Raw genomic sequence first — 5,000 nt, 5'->3', positions numbered from 1 at the left:
GGATATATTTGGCAGAATGGAGGGGTACAGGAAACTAAATTATAACATAGCAAGTTCATTAAATGAAACTGAAAAGAAGAAAATAGATAAAAACAACAAAGATATAATAGATAAGAATTCAAATAGAACCGAATAAAACAGAAATATATAACATAGACTCGTTTATTTTTCTCCTGTCAGTGAGTAATGAATTCAGTAAGCATTCAACATACAAAAGACCATTAGGTGGAAGAAGTGCATCTTATACCACTTCCTTATCTTTCTCAGGTATTCATTCAATTTGATCATGTCGCTTTTACCTGCCTGTCTCATGTTCTTATTATAATCAATATTTTTTTTTTTGGTTTTAGCTGGGATTGGCCATCCCTTTCTTGTTATGCATATTTTAGAGAAGTATTACATCTTTCCCATCGTTCCATTTTAGTGCTAACACATTGTTTGCATGGTATGATTTTACTTCTTTGTTTCAATCTAGGAAAGGTTGGTCTTCTATGCCTGTAAATTACTAAATAGCAGGGGACTTGAGTACCAGTTATCGAGGTAACCTTTATGGCCTTGTACCTTTTATGGCCCCTGCAATGTCAAAATAACTGACTTGATACTCTGACATCAGCATGTCTATCCAATGCAGTATCCTTCTCGGGATAATATCGAGGATAGAGTCAGTTTAGCAGTCACACAAAACAAAAGCCTCGATAACATATCTATGGCACTTTGAAGGTAGACACTGCTTGAATCCCAGCCTCCCCCCTCCATAACATGAGGCTCTCATCAATCACTATATTCAGAATTGAGTAGAAAGTGGTTCTTAACTTTTCTGCTATCTTTAAAAGTACCGGTCTCAATTTTTTCAGTCGATCAGATTCTGTCTGTGTTGTTGTTTACAAAGTGAAGGTTATGCAATAACAAAACAAAACGCCTGTACAATATATTGTGACAGAAAGTATAGGTGTGTATCAAAGGATCTCTCGACCAGTAAAGAGGCAACATTAGTGCCAAGAATAAATAAAACTCCTTGAAGCAGACAGGTTCTTTAATCAGAATCAAACCAGCCAGGTCGAACAGAAACAAGCCAGAACAGACATTTTCTATAGTTTCTTTTAGAGGGCTAAATAACTAATACAATGGTACACATATAGACAGCAAACAGATACAGAGCACATCATTAATGGAGGACGTGATGGAGAGAGGTCTCATGGCGGAGATAGGGGTCACACACACCGCGGTCGCTATGGCAACTGTTGAAATTTGCGGAATCCACTCCTTTTCCACATGGTCGTTATGCAAGCTCCAAGCGTCCTCATTTTTCAACTTCATTTAACTGGTGGGGTAACTTCCACACACCGAGGTCAGAGCGAACATCGACGGTGCCATTGCAGATGATAGGGTCTGCTCTTACCCGTCATATCCAACCAGGTCCAATGCTGCCTCGGATGTGGGGTACAAATTACTCAAGCCCTCTTGCAGTTGTGACAATATATATATATATATATATATATATATATATATATATATATACATACATACATATATGTGTGTGCGTGTGTTCATGAATATTTGTGCTTTTTCTTTCTTTCTTCCTTTCTTTCTTCTTTTTTTTTTTTTCTTTTTTTTTTATCGCGGCCCTTTGTTATTGGTGTTGCCTTTACCATCCCCTACCTTTTCAATCTTCTACTTTTGTCTGTTCCTTAATCCATGTTACTCTTTTTCTATCCATTTATTCCATGTCCATGTCTTCAGACATTCCCTATTTAAATTTTTGATAGTTGTTGCAGCAATAATAATAATGGCATTTTAATCATAGATTACTTAATTGTCGTCCCCTATTTAATACCTGCTTCCCTTCCAGCTAGCTTCTTAAATGTTTTTTCCTATGTAATGCGACTATCAATATTGAATATTGATAGTCGCTATTCCATCCTTGTATATATCTTTTAATATATAACATATAATCCTTGTTCAATAATTGCATTAGATTCTGAACGCTATATACAGAAGCCTCCCATATTCGATTGTTTTCTCTCTAAAATATTTTGATTAGTGTGTGGATGTGGTCTATTTAGTAGAATTCATTGCGAAAGCCGGCTTTTGTTAATATTTGTGAACAATTTATAGATTACTGATTGGAAGCATATAAGTCGGTAATTCCTTAGACCTCTTGATTTTGTGTATTAAAACCATTCTTGCATTTTCACTGCTTTTAAATTCTACCGTTGACAATGCCACAATTTCTCCTACATTGTTTGCATCTTTATTATACCATTTTCCCGTTGTTGTTGTTTTCCTCATTCCGTTTAGCGTTTTTCCCATTACCGTGGAGTTAAGGACGCCATCAATTATGGTGATAACCTTCGTCCGGGGTTGGTCGTTAGAGTGGTGCAAGTCACTATAAAAGACTTTTACTACATTGATTTTTTTTCTTTCTAGTTGTACGTTACCTTTTCATCGGGTCTTGCCATCTGAAATGTCTTAATGCAATGCTTCATTTAAAGTATGGTGAGAGAGATAGAGAGAAAGTTCTATAAACTAGAATGTGATAAGCATTATATTTTTCATCATTATCATCATTTTTCGTCACAGTCTCATATCGTTCTATTTTTTTATGATAATATCCGTTTTCTCTAATCATTATACTCTTTCTCGTATATATATATGTTTTTCTTTTGAAGAACCGGGTAACTTAAGTAGCATCTCTTATGATCCTTCCAAGCCGAAGGTTTCTGGGATTACAGGTGACCTTAGGCAACTACATGTTTTCAAAGGAAACGAAACGAAACCCTTTACAAATTTACTGCTTTCTTATCTGATAGCATATTTTCTGGCCTGCCTTGAGTATGAAATAAATATATTACTGTATGCATGCCTCACCTTTCATGCTGAAATTAATTTATTGTAGGAACGTCTTATATGTCAAGACCTTCATTTATAAATTCATGGGTATATAGATGAATAAATGAAAATTCATAAAAGTATATATACAAATATATGTTTAGGTATATATATATGTGTGTGTGTGTATGTATGTGTATGTGTGTGTGTGTGTGTGTGTGTGTGTGTGTGTGTGTGTGTGTGTGTGTGTGTGTGTGTGTGTGTGTGTGTGTGTGTGTGTGTTAATATGTATGTGTGGTATTATAAGATATTATATGCATATATATATATAAATATATATAATATATGATATATAGATATATATATATATTATATATATATATATACATTTATAAATTATATATAGATATTTTTATAAGATATATAGATAATATATACATATTTATATATTATATCACCACACCACACACACATATATATATATATATATATATATATATATATATATATAATTGTGTATATATATATATATATATACATATACATATATACACACATACACAGAGAAAGAGAGTGAGAGAGAGAAAGAGAGATGTATCCTATGTCTCCAGCATTTTGAAATTTATCCGTTTTGCTGATGACACTTATATTTTTTGCTCTGATAGAGATATGGTAAATTTATCTGCTGCTGTCGACATACAACACAAAAGTTGGTGATTGGCTATATTAATAAACCATCTTTGAATCTGACTCGAACACATTTCATAATATTCTTATGTAAAAAAGTCTCATCGAAATCTCGATATTACTTTGTAATCATAATCTGCGTTGTCAACTCAATACCAAATTGAAAGTGTAATTAATATTTCCCTATCTTTTCAACGTGCATTTTCAATACATTAAAGAAACTCTAGAAACATTATGTTCGAGACGTAAAAAAGTTTCTAAGCTACAGTGGTTGCAGTTAACTTACATTATTAATTCCGTATCACCGTTAAATCCAAAGTGAAAAACATTTCAGCATCTTAATTTGTATTAATGTTTTCTCTATGATTGTGTTGGTATTTCTTTTATACTGTACACATTATGTTTGCGATTTGCCTGACAACTGTGTGCCCATACGTTATCCCAATTGAATGGACTCAATCATAAGCCTTTTCCGTACATTACGGAAATGTATGGTTACTTCTTTACAAAAAAAAAGTTGTTAATTTGCTTACTTACTTTACTTTTAGATACACAAATACATATACATACATATTTATTCATTTACACCTTGGTATTGTCATTGCTAACTTTATGCCAATGAAGCATCCACATATCATGATGAGGATAACAAATGTTTGTTAGTATCCATTTAGGACATCATTACATTGAAATGTATATCATTTGCTGTGACCGACATGAAAAAAATCCTTTGTGCAATATCAAAAATATAAATGAGAAAAAAGGAAGAGATGAAAAATAAAGTTACAACAAGAAAAAGAAATGAGACAACTAATGAAGGAGTCACTTGTCATGACAACATGAACATCACAATTTGTTGGTCTCTGGTTAATTGGGCAGGTAATAAAAAGGCAATGAAGAAGACCCTTCCCAGCCATCGTGTAACTGAAGTTATAATATCATGATGTCATGCTATCACCGACTGGATCAACATTATGATAAGTTACATGTGTGTGTGTGTGTGAAAGATTCATGCTAAACATTGTACACATAATAATGATAGGAAAATCAGGAAATCAAACAAATATTGCGAAGGCCTTTCCGCTATATTACTTCTTCAGGACATACTACACATGAGATAGATATAAGTCTATATTAAGTGTAATTATATATCATTTTAGTTTCTGCATAAATCTTGATAGTCGCTGCTCCATCCTTGTACATATATTTCCGCTATATTACTTCTTCAGGACATACTACACATGAGATATGTCTACTTCGAGGTTTATTTATGTGTCGGATATCCTCATCTAGGAGTTCCGGGCTGCAGATTTGAATTGTTTTATCAGTGAAATGAAGTAAATGATAATATACACAATGCATACATTTATCTGGAACAAGTTGTTGTTTTGTATTTTTTCTATTCGAGAAGGAAAATTATTTGAAAGGGTTTTAAACCTTTTAAACCTGAGAAAAGAGGCAGAGGAAACAGTAAACACTCACTG

This window comes from Penaeus japonicus, unplaced genomic scaffold (genome assembly GCF_977035675.1).
Source record: "Penaeus japonicus unplaced genomic scaffold, GWHDUDI00000001_assembly GWHDUDI00000034, whole genome shotgun sequence".
Taxonomy (NCBI): Eukaryota; Metazoa; Arthropoda; class Malacostraca; order Decapoda; family Penaeidae; genus Penaeus; species Penaeus japonicus.
The sequence above is the reverse complement of the archived record's forward strand: the minus strand, read 5'-3'. Positions refer to the sequence as shown.